The 20,146-nt window shown below is 37.1% G+C and overlaps 1 protein-coding gene across 4 annotated transcripts in view; it reads right to left on the bottom strand.

Moving 5' to 3' along the window:
- The window catches only part of LOC105830687 (agrin), a 569,188-nt gene that overhangs the window by 75,278 nt on the left and 473,764 nt on the right, over window positions 1-20,146 (bottom strand). For 2 of the 4 annotated variants that reach the window (XM_036292159.1, XM_036292158.1), the window contains exon 1: window positions 7,701-9,038. The exons of 1 other annotated variant lie outside the window; for it this stretch is intronic. The gene's annotated coding sequence lies outside the window, so the exon portion shown is untranslated. Of the gene's footprint in view, window positions 1-7,700; window positions 9,039-20,146 lie in introns of those variants that run through there. One more of the 4 variants, XM_036292160.1, reaches the window with a different exon arrangement.

The raw sequence follows: 20,146 nt of genomic DNA, 5'->3' as shown, positions 1-20,146 counted from the left end.
TCCGGGGTCAAATATTGGCGTGGGTAATAAACGGGTGGCGGAAGAAGAGAGGGGAGGGGGGGGATTAATAATATACACGCGCGTGTGTGCGAGCGAGAGGTCGGGGGGAGGGATAGGACCCACGGTTTTCGCCCCGAAATCAGCCAAACGAAGAAAACAATAGCGCCGAGCGCACAAAGCCTTTATTGAGCGTCGAGCGAATTAAATTATTCGCGGGCAAGGCGAATACCGGGATTCCGCCATAAAGCGCCGTTTGTTTCCGCTGCGCGGTGGAATTCGTTTCGTGTTTGCGCTCGTTTGCGCGAAATGTCGGCGAAGAAAAGCTCGGTTGCCGCCGCCGTGTTCCGATTATATGCGCGGAGTATCAAATTGTTACGCACTACTATCAACGATCGTGATTCTGCAATTTCTAAAGCTAAGCATCCTAAGCATTACAATACACATGCCCTTTCATCGGGTCATATAAATTATCGCGTACACATCTTTTAAATTGTTATTGCGTACGTATGTATAAAACAAAAAAAAATATGTACATTGATTTTATAAATAATTATTAAAATATATAGAAAATGTATAATTTTTGTATTTTATGTACCGTGATTCTTTAAAGTTTCACAAAGAATTGTATTTACTACTTGTACTTTAATTTCGATTGTCAAAAATTCTGCTACAATGCGAAAGCAGAGCTCGTAATCAAATGTGAACGATAACGTAACAATGCAATACAGCAAATTGGACCATAGCCTCTAAATTGCAATCAGTGTATTATCACTGATTTATAATGGTACACTTATACCTGTAATTAATGAGTATTCCCCGTCTTTTTACTTCGAATAACTGTGTAACCTGAAATATTAGTGTATGCATTTCACTGATCGATAAGTTAGAAGTAACTACTAAAAATCAGTTTACTTTCAATGATTTTTCACGGACTGTAATTTAAAGACCCAGAATGTCGACTACAGCGTGTTTCTGTTCTCGTGAGACGACGCCGCCGTGGGGAAAACGCTATTTTATCAATCCATCGTCGTAATTAAAGCTGGCACGTGATTCCCTTGAAAGAACGTTGCTTTTGAATAACATTTCATTATTAGACCGATAATCAGAACTGTCAATGGGAGGAAAAAGCGCTCGGCGTCGCCGGGGAAAGGCTCGGGCGTCGACATTCGCCGGCGTAAACATAAAACGAAACGAGGCGAAACGGCGGCGGGCTGTCGAGCTTTGCGCTTCGAAACGCGCAGCCACGAAACGCGAAATGAAGACTTGCGGCGCGAGGTTTGCTCTTAGTGCGCGTCTTCGTGAAAATCCGTGTGGGATGCGCGTGTCCCGTATAAAATCCTTATGGAATCCTCGCGCCTCACTCTTCTCACTCTTTCTTCCCCTCCTTTATTCTTCTTTTGTTATTTATATCGTCGGACTCGTGCGCGCGCGGCGCTTAACGATCCCATTCCGAGGCGCCTGAAATCTCCTTTATGGGGCTAAGAATCGCGCGAATGTCCCGTCTGCGTTGCCTTAATCCCGCGCGTTCGATCGTTTAATTATTTAATCACTTAACTGCGACTCGACCCCTAAGGTGCCGGGGAAATTAAAATGCTATCGCGCGATTTATCATCGCGACGCGCGAGAAGTTGGGGAGGGCGGCGCTTCTGTGTCGTCGGCCGACTCGCGGTAATTACGTTATTAATGCCGCTTTATGAACAATGATATCGCGTGGCCCACGTTAACGTACTGTTCCGTGAAACCGCGTTTAATTAACGATAACTATCCATTGTAATGTAATTTTATTTAACTCATTGGCATTGAATAAATATATAGTTGCATTCTCATATAATAACTGTCAGCCCGATCGTTCTCAAGTAACGTTACAAATTAAGCTCGATAACTCATCTGTATCGGGTATTCGTTTGTTTCTTAATTGGATATAGTATTGCCGCTAGTTTTGTTTTAATGATAATTAATTATAATTATCTAATTAACGCGTAATTTTACTTTATTGTGATACACTTAATATTCATTGTTATAACGACTTAAATATAAACGTTTACGTTTATCGTTATTGCAGTAATTGATTCTGCAATTTAAAACGGTATCCCAAGCCAAGTTTCGTGCGCGCGCGCGTAACGTAACTTTGCAAAAACTTTGGAATCGTTTATTGTATTCCTCCAATTTCTTTTAATTAACTAATAATTATCATTTAATTGCCACATAATTTTATCCCGGCTACTGATTGCTATATTTCTGTGCAATATAGCTGACTCTCAAGTGAAAAATAATTGATTTCAAAATAAGTAATTTATTTTTAATTATTTAGCATCCGTTTCCAAGTTTCTCCTTAACGTATCATTTTGAAAAATTCATTACCCTCTACGATTATTTCTATATGTATTATCTCTCAGAACGCTACATAAACCTTTTTCCCTCTTTCTCTCTCATGCCCGCTCTTCCACTCAATCTCCCGCAGTGCACGAAATATAATACCGGAGAGAGAGAGAGAGAGATCGGCGAAGCGGAGGTGCAGCTCGTACTCTTAGATCTCGCCTCGTGCAACTTTAAAGCAGTTTGGGTCTAGGCCGGGGGTGTGTGTGCATAAAGGCTCCATATACACCGTGTATGCGGGCGCTATAAACGTTCACCCGGTTATACCGGGTGTGCTCGTTTATTTACGGCTTATGTATATACAAGCACGGGGGACCTCGGGGGATGATTCCGCCCGCTGGTTTCCCAGTTTCTAGCTCTCCGATCGCTAGCGCGCGGAGAAATCGCGCGCGAACCGCGTATGCGATGCACACCGCGATCGATTAGAAGCGCACGCTCCGCATATATGTATACGTTACGACACGCAAGAGTGCGATGCGCTTGTAATAAGAAACGCACACGCGGTTGCTCGCGTTTTTTTTTTTAACGGTGACGCGATTGCGACGTGCCATTAGTAGCCTAGGTATTGATTGTTAAATTAACTAACAATGTTGTAATAACGTTTTCATAAATTAATAACGACAGAAATATATAATGCAGCAATATCGAAGCAAACATTCCATCGAGCGACGGTATATCTCATAAATATAAATTAATTATAAGTTAAGTGCGCATAAATCAGTTAGTCGAGGAGAGATTCATCCTTCGTTCATTATTATATTAAATGACGATTAAGTTCAACTTCGCGGAGCACACTTTAATAATTCTGATTACTTTGATATTTTATAATATTACGTGCGCGATACGAAGTACTTGGCTTCTTTGATATTACTTTAAATTCCGAATTTGGCATGTTCGAGCAAAAAATATTTCGTGGCTAAACCGTGCCCCGTTAAATATCCCCCCAGTTCGTAACTCGCTCGCCGGGATTTCCGCGTGATTACGTCAAGCGTGAAAACGCGTGAATTATTTCGCGATAAAGATCTTCACCCTCTCTCTCTCTCTCTCTCTATCGCCGTGCTAGTGCGAGGCGCGTATCACGCGCGAGCTTCCAACCGGCCGGCTCATTAGGAACGCCGCGTATTTGGGTAAGAGCTTTCCTACGTGCTTTCAAACAGACCTCAAAGCTTTGACCACTCGCACGTGTTCACGAAAGCCAACTGCCTGCCTGCCACTGCCCGCACTGCCTGCCTACCTGTCTGCCTGCTTGTCGAGGACGAGACGGTGGCAAATCGCTTTTGCGCATTAGGATTTTCCTTGCTGAATTGGAATCGCGAACGAAATTTTTCGCGACCCGGAAAGAGGATCGATACGTCGGCTTTGCATGAGAAAGCGCGTTAATCTGGGCAAATAAAAGTCCGAAAGTAGATTTTCCGAAATTATATACAAACATCGATTAAAGCGTCGCAAAAATTATTTCAATATGCCGCCGCGTACGTCAAACAAATATTACGAAATGTTTTTCTAACGATTTGGAGGTTAAAGCAAAAAAGACAGAGCGTATACGCGGATTTATGCGCTTTCATTATTTTTTTTATTCCTCCGCGTTTTTTTTTTACTTGTGATGCGATTTTATGCGACGCCCGTTTATCCGTGTGCTTTTATTTCCCTCGTTTAAAATCTCATGTAACTTTTATTCCCCTGCCTCTCATTACGTGAATACGTACGGTATACCGTATAATTGAATTATTCTGCAAACTTAATGAAACTATGATCTACTCTGGAGATTTGTTCAATTATTTAATTAAGGTTAAAGCGCGTTACATCCGGCGGTATCGATCAATAGCAATTTTCTTTCGCAGCGACCGCGCGCGCACGGTCCAGTTTTATGTCGTCGATATTTCATTATCATCCGTAATTAATATTTGCTCTGCTCCGCTTATCGATCGCTCGAAATTTTTATTTGTCTTAACGATCGGAAAATGCGCCCACGCGCGCGCGCGCCTACGTCGGACTTATTCCGAAAGCAGCACGCTTGTAAAATAATGGGGATTATGCCCCGCTGAGATCCATTAACGAGAATTTGCCTATCTCTATTAATATTCAAGAAGAAGCTCATATAATTGGATATGATAAATGTATTGCAAAAATTATGCAGGAAAATTTGACATTTAATTTGACGATAATTAGAACTTGAAAATTAAAAAAAAAAAACATTTCTAAAAAAGTTCAGAATTTGTTAAGAAAAATAATAATAAAGAAACAACTTACAATAATATAAAATATCTAGTGTTTTTCATTAATAATTACATTCGATTAAAAGAAGACTGTATTATCTGAAATAAAATTATTGAAAATTTTGTGGGAGGTCAAAAATTAAACTGTTGTAAACGAAAATTTAGATTACCAGCTATCAGCGTTCTGCCAGCGGTGGATGGCTTTTCGCAGACTGATATGAAAAGGATTATATCTGAAAATAATATTAAGCATTTAAACGTAGAAAATCCGAATTGCTACGTGACAGCTGATATCCTGCTTATGAGCGAGTAAATTCAGTCAACGAAATGAAATGCCGGGTTTGCTTGAAGCTTTTATTAAATTATTGAAAAATTTATTGTCGAACGTTCCGTTTATACGGGGCACGAAAAAATTCTGTTTATTTAAAAAAAAGTATTACTGTTAATCATGTCTTCAGACGTTTTAATAATGGAAGAATAGTTATTTTCTTTGTGACACACTTTGCGCCACAAATAAAATATTTATTTGGTTATAAAACATCCCGATAAAATCGCAGAATTTTGTTGGCACATATTGATAATTGCATTATATGTACGTTTGGTACAATACTAAAATTTAACGATAAATCAATGCAAAAAATAACTTGTTTTAATACGTTTAAAATTATTCCGGAAGTTGAGGTAAAGTTTTGAAATATTTCGCATAAACGGTAAATACAATTGTTTCCAATTCAATGACAACTTCCTTCGAAGCGTGTATTATTTATCATTGTCGCTAATAGCCACAATTATTTTGTCAATTAAACAAGTTCTGCATAAATCAACGGATACGGACGTCGTAAATTATTGACATTGTTACGGCTACGATTTTCATATTTTATGAAATATCAACACACGATTATTATCATCGTTAAAAATGCAAATTCGCGCAATTCGGTTACCTCTACAGATTCGATTGCACGTTTTTGAAAAATAATCAGTGAGCGTAAAAGACAACGTTCATCATTAAAGATGCAACGTGTTTTTTTAAACTCGTCTTATTAAATCTTAAATCTTAAAGATCTACATTTGATATTTTCATAATTTCTTTGACAACATGTGTAAAAGAATTATGAAAAATATTGATTAATAAATTTCTGAACTATATTTTTTACGTAAAAGATTGCTCCGTGTTTTGTATCAAAACACGTATTATGAAGAAAATATTGTAGTGTAAATTATGTAAAGAGATATTCTTTTTTTATAACATTTTATCGTAAAGCTGGAATATACTGGTATTATAATATTTTTTTATTACAAAAAATCAACAATTAATAATGTATTTTTATCATCATGGTAATAAAAATTATATTGCATATTATAAAAAAGTAATACACATGTTACTTTTTATTACCACGTTACGGACATGTAAAAAATTTGCATGTGCAATGTTTACGTTATAACCAATTTTTTTATTATGTTTAAAAATTGTATTAATATTATAATTTTTATTACGAGAAAATGCAGTAGAATATACAACTCATGCAAAAGCATTTAGATAACAAAGTTTTTCTCGTTTTTATGATTTAAGATTTGTTTATTTCAGAACGTTTAATTATAAAATTATAATAACCGAGTCATTTTAATATCCTTATAATTTTTTTTCTCTCAAATATATAAAATGTCTTTAAATAAAAATAACCATAATTTTCGTATTAGATGATGCCAATGTTTTCAGAGAAAATTTCGTTGTAGTTTTTACTGCGATATTTGCTTTGTATAGAACATAGTAACCTGAATCTAAATGCACGCAAAGGAGGTAGAGCAAAGAAGCCAAAGTAATCGGAGCCGCAAAGGGGAAAACCTCGCGCGTATGTCAGACCTGGCGAGCCAGGAGTGTACGCGAGGGGGGGAAAGGGGAGCACACGAAAATTCTCGAGCAGGTCACGTTGCTCAGTCAACAGAAACATAATTTAAAGTTAATATTTTCTGGGTGGCGCGCCCAGGGAGACTGAGAGAGAGGTACACGGCGGAGTCACGGACGTCTAACGTTGGACCGCGTTGTCTCGTCATGCAGAAACGAGCTTCGCGGCGGGCACGTGACGTGAATTATATGCCGCAAACCGCGCGCCGGTGGTGTATTAGCCAGCGCGTGACACGACGACTATGATATGTTCGGGCAAAATCGTGCAAAAGGCGAAGGGCGCAGAGCGCAAACATCCGTGCCCGAGCGATCGGCCGTCAACCGGTCCGACCGCACGTTGGGTTTTTTCACTGCGGTCCTTTCATTAGCGTGAGGCTTAGAACCTACTGGACTAATTTACATCGCGATTTATTTTACTAATTAACTTACACATTTAAGCGACGTTCAAACAATTATTAAACGATTCTGGCTTGAATCAAGTCCTGTGGCTGGAAGCACAGTTCATTAGTAAGATATTAATTCAACATATATTAGCATACATTAAAAATATGTTGGGTCAATATTGCGCCAATATTGCGGATTGAGTTAGTTTACACCGTGCCGCGACCTATACATTCAATTCGTAAATAACAGATTGCGGTGCATACGGTTGTTAAACTGAGTTAGATCTCTTTTTCATGTATCCTGATCTGATTCAAACCGTTTGACGTAACGCGTGTAAGCGCAGGTGGCTTCAAAATCATCTTCAATAAAAAATAAAAAATAAAAAAAAAGGAAGCAAACGATGCGACTTACGGTGGCTCAAAAAGTATCATAAGTCTACAGGGTGCGAACGTTCCGTTGAAGGTTTACTTTCAGGTCAGAGCACTGTAGGTCAGGTCGTGCGAATAAATCTAGGTGAAAATTAGCCCGTCGTCGCCGCGAAGAACGAACGGGCACGGATGTTTGCGTTCCCCAGCGTCGATTTTGCTACACAACCATCCATTTATTTATACGAGGGGGAGGCACGGAAGGCGGGGGGGGGGGGATTTTTCTACAAGCTCTACCGGGATGCAGCAGCGGGTCGCAAAAGCGAGCGTCAGCGACGAGGGATTCGAGGGTGGCGCGAAGTCGAAAGTGGCGCGCGTCGGTATTTACGATCGTGGCGCCTCCGGCCGCCCTCGAATCGTGTCGCGAGCAGGCGCAAGCGGGGGATGGTCACATACACACGCGAAACGCGCCTCCAAGCGTCCTCGACACGAGGTCCTCCCGTCAGGGAGGTTAGCTCCCTTCCTCTCTGCTGCACCGGACTCGGCTCGCGACACCTTCACCCCTTATCGGCGGCGGCACCCTCGGCCGGGGACCGCGGGCCTCTCCTCCTCTCGGCGGGCCCCGTGCTCGTCGCTCACGGGACGACGGGAATACGCGACGGGAAAACGCGCGGCGCGAGACCCGGGGTAGTGCGAATTTTCGCGGGGGATGCTCCGCGGCCAGTCGGCGGGGATTTTCCGGACACTGAGATTTGTCTCCGGCGAGAGCCACCTCACCCCCGAGAGGCGCTGCCGACCTCCGATATTGATTTTCCGGGGGAAAACAGAATAGAGGTGTATCTACGATATTCCACTGACTCTCCGCGAGGGAGGGAGAGAAAGGGGCCGCGGGGAGGGAAGGACGACTCCTTCCTCTTCCCCTCTGACCCTTGAATTTCTATCTCTGCCTCGTACTTGTTATTTTTATCTTTCCATATCGCGACGGATGATCTTATTTTATTTTTGGGAAAGATTATTACATATGAATTTGCTCAGGTTTGCATTCGCGCAGCTTATTAAAACCCGTGTGTTATATGCGTTACGTTTGTAGATTGTATTATGCCATTTTACGTTTCCATTAAAACTCGCGAGCTAGTAAATTATGTCAAATAATTCTAACAAAAGGAGCGCATCTGGGCATTTGGTATACATGCAAAGTCATAAAGCGATAAAAAATTTATTCCCGCACCGCCCCGGGTGAGTCTTTTTGCGGTGTTTGCCACGTTATTACGAATGCGTCGCCGAATTATCATCAAACATTTGTCCGTTAATGAAAATAGAATATTCGACGAAAATATCTGCCTCACTCTGTTTCTCTCATAAATATATGCATTTCCCAGCATAATTATGGCAACAATAAAACGTTTTTTTCTCCTTCAAACTTGATAATGCGATTTAATGTAATGTGTTTTTCAGTAGTTCGTATTTCGCATAAAAGTGACGACGGAAAAAGAATGTGCCATAATTATGTCAAAATTTACCAGATATTAAGCAAGAGCAATCACCACGTTTCATTTGGTCAGCTATTAAAAATGTAGATTTCTAAAAATCTCTGTATCATATATATATATATGATAAGGATTGCAAAAGTTTTTTTTAAATTCGTTACTAATAAGTTACTAATTCTAAAAAGTAAACCGTTACCGTTATTGTTTAAACAATTCGCTACTTTTTTAGTGATATAGTGGTAACTCAAAACAAAATTTAATTAAACATAAAATTTAATTTTTTGAAGTAAAATGTTAACATGCTTTTGTTAAAATGTTAATAAAAACAATATTATTTTATATCTTAAATTCGTAAAATTCGTATTAGAAATTTAAAAAAAAAAATTTTTTAATGTTTAAAATGCAAATTAAAAAATTTTTGTTTTTAAGGTTATAAATTCAGCAAAATTAATATCTTCACATTTAATTTTGTGTTTAGAAATTTTAACACAATTATTGTTATTTCAAAATGGTTGCTAAAATACTTGTGATAATATAATTGGTTTATGGCATCTTAAAATTACATATAAAATAATTTTAAACATAACAAACCAATTGGAGTTTAAAAATTAAACACATACAACAACACATATACAACAAACAACTTTAAAAAGTGAAAACTGTTACATGTATAAATTTGTTAATGTTATTTAAAAAATATAAGTACATTATTGCCGTATAGTTATTAAAAAAAGATAAATACTGCGTGCATTACAAGTTACTAAAAAAAAAGTAACTGTAATGGTAATAATTTTTCAAGTAATGCGTTACTTTCCAATCCTAAATATAATTATGCAATGTGATATAGAAAACACAATAGGATATAGAAAACGCAATCTTCGTCAGTCCGCCGTTAAATTAAAAGAAAAAAAAAGATACTGAGAGAAAAAATGCTGGATTTAAATAAACGTTTCTTTAAATAATAACATATTTTATAGGAAATCAATAATATTTATTTCAAACGTGTAATATTTTCTAAATTATAGAAAGTATTACTTGTTTTACATAAATATTATTGATTTTCTATAAAATATATTATTAGCACTATTCAAAGAAATATTTATTTGAAACCAGCATTTTTTCCTCTCAATGTAGTTACGCTAATAATTGATTCTATTATCTTTCTTACATATTTGTGCAAGATTCTAGAATCATTCTGAATTGATGGAGCTGCCAAATTTTTCTGTCAAACGCTTCGCCTCTACGGACGATACTCAAAGCCGTTTCTGTCTCCCCCGAAAATGGTTTCCGCGGCGGGTGGAAATTTTTCAGAAAAAGCCCGTCGGTTGAAAAGAGTAACAGGATGCATTCGGAGATCCGCGTTTCACTCTCCGTCTTCCCACGTCGTTGTCACTCTAGAGTCTGTTCTCCACCCTTTCTCTCGTCGCCCGTTCCTCGGGATAGTGTTCATGCGGTACAACAGCGACCCGGTTTCCTTTCATCTCGATTTATGAGGCGAGGAAGGACCTCTCGCTTCGCAAATACATACGCGTGACGGATCACACAGTCGGATCGCTGACATGCGGAATATCACATTGTCATCTCTCGCATGAGCGAACGCGACGTATCAATTCTCAGCCGCCGAAGTGGAGCTCGATGTGAGTCTTTAAAAAAAATAATGGATAGAGTATCTCAGCCCTGAAGAAGGTAGGCCATTGATTTGTGCATCGAGTTCTTCTTGAGCTGATAGATTATTCGATATTAAAGAGAGTAAATGTATTATACGTAACATAACATACGTCAATTATATATACTACGTGTCAGATGAATTGTATTAGAAATGTACGAACTATTCAAATCAGGCTAAGATTCGACTCGATATGAATCAATATTATTTTTCTTACATAGAAATGCTCTTATCTATATATATTTTATTATATATATTTTATTATTATAAAATTCTAAATAATAATAATTATGTGCTATTTGAATAATAATAAATTGACCAGTTCGTTGACTACTAAAGAAGTTTTAATTAATAATAATTATAATGTTAGTTAAAAATTGTGTTTCAACAATTTGATTTTGTTAGTTTAATTCAAATTCGAACAAAGAAATAAAATTCGATTCGATTTGACGTCAAAAAAATCTTGAAATCATACATTTTAAGTTTTGTTATTTTATCACAGCAATTTTAATCGCTAAATGCGATATTATATATTTAACGATGTGATAGTCGGTTTTTTGGATACAAAGTACGTTTTTAACTTTAAAATCCTCTTACGTCGAGTAAGAGAGTGTGTACTCGGCGTATCCATTTGTGTCTTCGTTAAGGCTGGTCGTCTTAGTGTGGGACGCGACTACTTGACCTTTCGTCGCTCCGAGCAAGAAGTAATTCTACCAGGCTCATCTTAACGAGCCATATGTTCTCTCTTATTTACAAGAGTCCCGAGTACTCGGGTTCGGCCGAGGATGACCGAAATGGAAGAGCTGGCTGAATTAATGATGGTTGTACGAGTTGAAAATGATACTTTCCCCCGTCCCTTCCTCATATTTACAATTTCATGAAAATCGCGCGGTTAATTTCCTCTCAGAGAGAAGATCAGATGAAACATTCTTAATTATTGCGTGACACAACGTAAAGCGATGAAACATGATGTAAAATTAAATCGTAAAATTGGGGTAAATTAAAATATAATGGCCATACGGAGAAGATTGTCAATGGCCATAATTTCTCCAATAATTGCTAAATAATATGTTCTTGTAATTATTTTGAAAGTTAATCGATATTTTCCAAAGTTTATGTACGTATACTATTCGAAATAACAATATTATACGTTGTTACTTTTGAGTGCCTGAAAGTTTTTCACGTGTTCATTAAAAATGGTTACAATGTTGAATAAATTACAGCTAAACTGTCATAATTAACGTCAAATACATAACAAAGATATGTAAATTGAAACATAACAAAAATATGTAAATTGTGACGTGTGATTGTCTCTTTTATTTCCTTTCCTATTTTTTTATTTATACTATCTTTCTCTCAAAGTTTAGATAAGATGACTCATGATTTTTTTCGGGGTAAGTTTATATATATATATATATATATATATATATATATATATATAATTAAACAACTAAGAATTAAGCTGCGTATTTAATATTTTAAAATTGATATATCATAGATATTTTTTTAGTTACTGACAATGAGTTAAAGAGACGTTAAACTCATATAAACATTTATTATTAAGAATGTTTAAAAATAACAAAATATGTAATATTATATGGCAATAAAACTAGATAAAATTATAAATTTTTAAAAATTATTTTATAAATATTAAGTATTTAAAATATGTACGGTCAACTGTCCTATAATATTATGACCATCTTTTCTTTAAAAATTGCAAAAGATGGCCAATGTTTATGTTATTAATATTTTAATATAAAATTTTTATTAAGTATTTTCTTTTTTAATATCGATAGCGTTACACGCTTTAGTAAAGTAATATACCCTATTAAAAAATAATAAAAATAAAGATATGTTTTTTGCATTAAAAAAACTATGGCCATTATACCCAAAGTTTACCCAATTAAATTAATTTACAAACTTTAGAGTTTCAATGGTAACTAGCTTTGCTTTTTAAGGCATCGAGATGTCGCCAAATATTAATTACAGTTTCGCGGTAAATATAATCAGTAAAGCAGAAAAGGCGAAGGGCAGAGAAAAACAACAGCAACAATTTCAAAGAGGTAGAAAGTAAACTTGTTGAAAGTCTGTAAGAAAAGTTTTTCTCCTTGTCGAAATCACGGTCCTCGAAGGGGATTACGAGTTCGGCTGGGATTGTTGCCCCCGTACTGGATGCGAAGTATCCTTGAATTCACGCCATGGCAAATTAGTGGTGAGAAGGATCGGTCGGTCGATCCGCCAGTTGTGCTCTTCACGCGATTCCGCGCGAAAGAATTAAAATGATAATCCGGGAGTAAACGTTCGGGAATACGGCCGAGGGGAAACGAGATCTCTGTCCGCCGTGTTATCATTTTCGTCGTCTATTCGCGTTTCCGAAGAAGTTGCAACTTCTCGGCGTCGTCAAGTCTCGTTTTGTCGCCGCAAGTCGCGATTGGAGGGATTGCGCTTTAAATTTTCCGCGTTTCCCCTCTCGCGTCGAATCAACGTGACTCACGGTTACGGATTTATGCGGAAAATTTCGGAAATGCGAAAATCCATTTCCGTTGGCGCGCATATCAGTCAGCGAAGCGCGGGCTATCGATCAGCGAGTCGCGCCCGTAGAAATGTAATAAGGCGGGCGAATTGAAACAAATTTAATAAGAGCGCTGCGCGGCGGTTAAGGGTGAAGGAAGAATGGGGGGGCAGAGGGAGGACCGCGGATAGTTCGAAACTCGATATTAGCTCGCCGCGTAGCAACTTTTGAACGCGAACGTGCCGAACTGCACCTCTCCGCCTGAATTATACATTATAATCCTGCGTGAGCAAGAAGTCCGCCGCAAAATTCACAGCTCGTATACGTTCTACTTGCGATCGATATTCTACTTTCAAGAATGAAAAACTAGCGAGAACCATTTGGAAGAAGCTCGCTTATCTACGTAAGAATTATTATCTACAAAAAAAAATTTTTATTAATATTTATTTTAATATCATTTCCCTGATTAAAAGAAATTATTTTATACTTGCTAATATTTTTTGGAATATAGAAAATTAATAAATATGTTTACTTAATATAAAAAAATATTTTTTATGTATACATAATATTATTTATAATATAGAATATTTTATTCACATGTGATAAGAATTATTATATATATGCGTGTAAGATAAATAGATATATTAAACACGCAAATGAAATAACTCGAATGTACGAGTATCATCCCTCTGTTAATTAGTCGTTAATGCGTTTAGAATATGAGGGACATATCCCCCTGCGATCATCATGATATTCCAATATTAAACATTTATTGAGTTTAATATTTCGGATCCCCGATAATTTCGAGTCCGCGGCAAAATATGAATATCTAGATAAAGATAGTATTATATTATATACCCCATATGCGCGAGCGTATTTGTCGTGGCGCAGGTTTTCGACGCGCTGCTATATAATATGTAAATATGTAGATGCGGGAAGAGCGAAATCTGAGTTTTTCCTACGCTTGCAAACCAAGAATCCGCTTGCAGCTTGCGCCTCGAAATTGTATCTCCATTTGTCATTCAGGCCCGTGTTGTGTACACCTGGAGTCTGTGGGCCAACACTCGAGACCTAATTTCGATGCTCAATATTACTCACGTTATTGCTGTCGATTATGTTTTACATGCGCCGTGAATGGAGGTGAACTGGACTGGTCCGTTATTAACGGTCGGATTTCGAGCGTAATGCCAACGCGTCAATCTGCATTATGTCGTCGACGAGCTGCAGCCACGGTATTATCAAACGAAGGGAGATCGATTCGCGTATCGATTTACAATTGTTCACTCATGCAAACGGATTGTTTATTCGTACCTTGTTTTTTTTTTCACAAATTTGTCACGAGATAAGAATTCGCTTGTTCGTCTCTTAAAACTCTCGTTTAAAATCAATAGAGAAAGGCGTGCCAATTAAGAGACTGAATCATTGAAATAGCTTTCGAATAAAATTACTTAAATTACTTAATTTTGAATAAGTAGAAGTATTTGATATTTTTAAAGTGAATAATTCATAAACGGTTTAATAACTGTAATATGTCGCGTAGCGCCCACGACTATTATTATTATACGAAACAGCGGGAAGCACGTGGCCTGCGCAGTCACTTCCGCGGATGAATAACGCATTAGCAATAACAGCGTTTCGCAGATAAAAGTGCGTGGGTGGTCGTCGCGGGACAAAAAAAGGGCAGACCGATACTCCTTCCGGAGCGGCGACCACCTCATTTTCATGTCTGCACTTATCGTTAGTCATCCAAAGTCGAACAAGGGACCGGAGATCATCCCTCGCATCTGGTTGTTGTCTCTCGCCCCCCCTTCCTCACCTCTTTTTCCCCATGCCATTATTTTCTCATACATACAATTAGCGTGGGACTGCCGCAAATTAGTAACGTGACGTTTCACGACCCGAAGAGACGACAGTCGTCGCGCAAATAATCGCTCGCCCAGGAAACGTTTTCCCTCTCTCTCTCTCTCTCTTGTGTATCTACGCGAAGGTGTCTTCAATTACACGAACGCAAAAGGATTGTTTGATGCGTCATTTCCGAGACGAGCCAATTTACGGGTTGCAATCAAATCTATTCTCAGATAACACCATATTTATGTTCAAAATCGTCACATTAAACATTAAAATGTTTTTAGAAATGTCTAAAAGATGTCTTCAAGATACAGAAAACACGATTTATGTTTGACGTATTAATGAAGTCAAAAATACGTATTTTTTTACCTACTAACGTCAAATGACCAACAATGTACCTACATCTTTTTACATCGTAATTTTTGTCTTAATTAAGTTCCGTTATCACGTCTTAAACGTGCTATATATAGCGATGTCATTTACATAAAGTAAATTACTTCAATACATATAGTTCTATTGTTATACACATGTCATAATTATATATATAAAAAATAAGAGACAAATATATAATTTTACGTTCATCTTAATATAAAAAAAATACTTATATTTTTATCTTTTTAACTAATCCCTCATTCTTTTCGTTATAGATATATATCCATTAATATTAAGTGTTCATCGCATCACAAAATGTCAGTTTCTATGTAATTTCAGTGCAATTTTTTTACGAATTGAAATCATACATTTTATCGATTATTGCTCGTTCTTCTCTCCCTTGTCCCATAGATATTGCATCATTCGCGTTTTCGTCCCGAAAGAGGGTGAATGATTTCAGTATCGTCGATGCACCAGATGCGAGTCGCTTCCTGCTGCAGTTTCATGGCTGCACGCACATCGGCGCGATCACCCTCATTAGCGTTTATGGCATTCGGTTGCGCGGATGAATTAGTGTTATTAGACGTCGCCTAATGTACCTACCGGAAGCTTTGTCATCCCGCAACAGGTGGTTACATCGCAACGCGGCTATCACGCAATTTACGCCTGAAGAAAAGATGGCTGTGGATCGCGCAATCTGCGGCAGGTTTTCCCTCCATCTGATCGTGTGTTTGTCCCTATAAACATTCGCCCCAAACAACCATTGACGCCCTTATAACACCGGATAATTTATCTTGATAATAATAATAATAATAATAATAAATCTATGTAGAAAAGAAGAAATTTTTGTTGCGACACATGCAGCGATCTCTTCTGCACCGATCGACGAATTTGTCTCGAACATCGAACTAAAATGTGTTTGTTGTTTCGGTCAGGATATTCCTGTGTCATTTCGTGATTGGTCCATTTTCAACCGCAAACCCATAATCATCAATCACTGATCTGCCAATTATTACGCTAATGGTCTCTGTAACAATCGAGGATGTATCCGGCGATTGTTCTCTCTAATATATCACATACCGTACCATTACATGGCCGTTAGATTATCCGCTAAGGGACTAAGGGACTAGTATATTCAATTAAGAAATATCTCGCACATGTGTAGCGTGTAATTAACACGCTAGCTTATGTTTAATTCTTCGTCTCAAGAAAGGTGACAGAAATAAAAAATAAACGTTCATGTAAGAGAAAAGAAAAATATACGTATTTTAAAATCAATTATTTACGGGAGAGTATTAAACATAATTTTTCTAAAAGTAGTGTAGATATTTAATTTTATGTAGTGTTATACACTACATAAAAATTTAAAAAAGTACATAAAAATTAGAAAAAGTAGGCTTGTATTATTTTCTTGTTTTTATTTTTCCTACTCTTTTTGATTGATGTATTTAAAACATGATAATCCGTAAAACAAAATTCGAAAAATTTCAATTTGCATCATATCTCTCTTAATGGTGATATGCATCTTGAATAACACCAAACGTCAAGACACATTTTCGAGAATATTCTACTTTCCAACGAGCGATTCAGTTCTCCCTGTTCCATGAAAATGGAATTACGGTTTTGATTTCATTATGTCCGTGATCTTCTTGCGGAAACTATTCCTCCCTCGCCCTCCCTCTTCGTAATTGTTACCAAAGCGATCAAGAAGCGGAACGTTTCTGCGGCGCGGCATCTAATTATATAGGGGAGTTCGTGAACGGGGGTAATCCGATAGGCACGGACGAATTTACCGAGACCTCTGTACACCCGTCAACCGTACACCCGGTTGTTTGTTTTAGCGGCCACTGGCTGTCTTCTGTTTGTCGCCGGATCAACGGCGTATCAAGTGAGTCGCGGTTGTACTGTCACGCGTCCACTCTGTTTACCAGGAATTTCACCTTTGTCAGTTATTCTTTCAGGCTTCAAATACGGCCACTGTGACCGAGCGATTCTTCCGATTGGCGGGTACGAACGCTGTTTGCCCACTCGACGCATGCACAGCCTGCGAAAGGGACAGCGACAAACAAAAAAATTCGCGAAACTCAGACGAGCAGAAAGAGAGAGAGAGAGAGAGAGAGAGGGAGAGAGAGAGAGCGCATTAGAAGTTATTAACCGAATAAACATTCGAAGTTACGTAAGATTGCATTTCACGCTTTTAATTGTGTTTTCTTTAACATCGCAGTTTTAAGAATGTATTACATACATATAAAATAATAAGATATTATTAAAAAGTTACAGATTGATTGTTGTTGCATTTAAAAGTAATACAAAAAAAGTGATGCTTTTGCATCTGCATAAAAAATTAGTTTAATAATAAGTAGAAATCTCTAACGAAATCTCTAATGTAAGAAATAATGACAAAAAACTGAATTTTGTTTTTATGAAAGTTCCATTATTTCAAATAAGTTGTGTAAAAAGTTTTATTGCAATTTAAATTTATTCGTTTATCTACAGAGCAATCACTGTGTATATTTATAGAAAAAATAAGAGTTTTGTCACTGTGTTTTCAAATAATTTAATTTGTAGCAACAAATAAAATGAATAAACTATAAAACTATACATTGTTAAAAATAATGTTAGTGACATAACTTTCACATGTATACAGTTCATTTATAGTATAAATATTAACACATTTTCAATTTTAATTTACATTGCAGGTACGAATAATCGATTCAATTTTCAAACACACGATTTCGATAGATTTGTCATTTGTATAAAACTTCCTTCCACACATTGTACGTGTTTATGCTAAAGGCCACGACAATATATTAGATATATTATATGCAACAGTTTTATGTATTTAAATGTACACCGTCCGCGCTTGATTATTCGTATGTACCGATCGATTCGATATTCGCACGTCCAGCAGGCTCCGTTTAAGTTGTTTTCGTGCAACAATCCGATTTCCTCAAATCAAAGCGTCCCTTCGCCCGACATTTGATCTCTCTCTCTCTCTCTTTCTCTTTTTTATTATTTAACGAGAGTCGCGCAAACAACCGCAAATATCAAAAATACAGCGAGCCGCATGGCCATCCGCCGCCATTCGCGGAAAGTGTGCAATATGCAATAATGCTGTTTGAAATATTTACATGGTATCATCCGGCAAATTACACGTCATACAAATATGTCATGCGTACGGATGACGGTTTGTTTACAGTTAAAGAACTGTTTACTTTCAACAGCTCGATAACGCAACAGTACAGGAAGAGTGTGTTGCGTATGATTTTTTTATGATGTTCCGATTAAAAGAGAGATCGAGAGTGTTGAGTGGTTTCATTCAAAAAAGTTTTACGCCGGGCTTTTTTTGTCGAGTTGTTTTTTTAAAATGGACTCCGACTAGATTTGCAAAATGCAAAATTTGAAGTAAAATACAGCGTATAATTACACTGGTCGACAAAGAGAAATGTAGTTATATAACTTTAATTAGAGTAAGTGTTTGTTGTAATTTTTATGCTAAATTCACCCGAATTTATAAATAAAAATGTTCTGTTACGTTGTTTTGGAAAAATGATATTAAAACTGCAAAAAACGCGTTTTTATCATATTTTCTTCAAAATTTTAATGTAATGTAACATCTTTACTTACAGATTTAAATTCGACGCATCGAAAACTATAGAAGACTTATTCTGATTAGAATTATTTAAAATGTTTTTATCGCCCAGTGTTAATACTAATAACTTACACGGAGAATTTTTTCACATTAAAAAAAAAATTATGGTAACTTTAATTATTAATATCTGCAGCAAATATTTTATATTTTATACTTTATATATATAGTAAATTTTATATTTTATATATATAGTAAAATATAAAATATGCTCAATTATTTTTATTAATTTTATAGCAGTTAAATTTAAGTAATTTTGAAATATGTTTTAAACAGTTCATGATTTTTTATTACTTTAAATAGAATAAATATGGTGCCAAATATAATGATAAATGTATACAATATTCTTTATGCAGTATAATTGATCGGTGCGTTGCTTATATCAAAAATATATAACATATAACACATTTATTAATAGAAAAAATGGCACGTACATAATATAGAAGTAATGGTTTTGAGATCCCATTTCGATCCTATTACGATAAACGTTTTTCAAAAAGTTATAAAAACGTAGTCCTACAAAATCATAAAAATTTATGTGTATACGATCATAGAAATATATCATACAAAAAAATTTTGCCTGAGAACATTTTAAATGCTGCATAGTAATTTTTACTAAGCCTGTAGTTTATAAAATGTCTTTCGTACATTTTAAAAAATTCCTATTGCTACTTATAATATTTGATAGATTGTCGATAATAAAAGCACTCATTTGTTACCACGTTTGATATATTTATAGTAAACTTTGCGTTAGAAGAAATTATAAAATATAACGAAAAATTCTTTCGATGTAGTACCTTCCCTTTAGCGTTTTCGAGTATCAAAATACCTAACGTAAAACTTGCACACATATGGTTTATTCGCACTTTGCCTGACGTATACCGGGTGACCGCGTCGACGTAAACGCGTTTCGCCGCGCCAGATGGGCAATAGAAACCGGGATGCGGACGCGGAATCGTGTATATCCAAATTGAACGGGAAATTTAGTGGCCTGTTCCGCGAATCTCCGGTATCCTCGTCGAAACCGGGGTACCATCTCTCTGTACCCTCCACCCTCCTTCCTATCTCGTGAAAGTCGAAACCCTTCGTCGGGTTTCCCGTTTCGGGGACCCGCTCGAAAATCGCGAAAACTTGCCCAATGTCGAGTGCCAATCAAGTATGGGGCGGAGAAGGGGACGTGGTACTCGAAACTGTCTGCGAACTGATGCCAAACCAATCGGAGTGTCGAAATCGCGTCGCGACCAACGCAGTTTGCCCCTTTGCCGTTACTTTTTCGCGACGTGCCATTTCGATCGTCGACTCTCGTCACTCCTTCCCGCACGGTGCACATGCCATCGGCTCGTCAGTCTCCTCTGTGGTACCCGTCGG

The sequence above is a fragment of the Monomorium pharaonis genome, chromosome 9 (assembly GCF_013373865.1).
Source record: "Monomorium pharaonis isolate MP-MQ-018 chromosome 9, ASM1337386v2, whole genome shotgun sequence".
Lineage (NCBI taxonomy): Eukaryota > Metazoa > Arthropoda > Insecta > Hymenoptera > Formicidae > Monomorium > Monomorium pharaonis.
The sequence above is the reverse complement of the archived record's forward strand: the minus strand, read 5'-3'. Positions and strand labels throughout refer to the sequence as shown.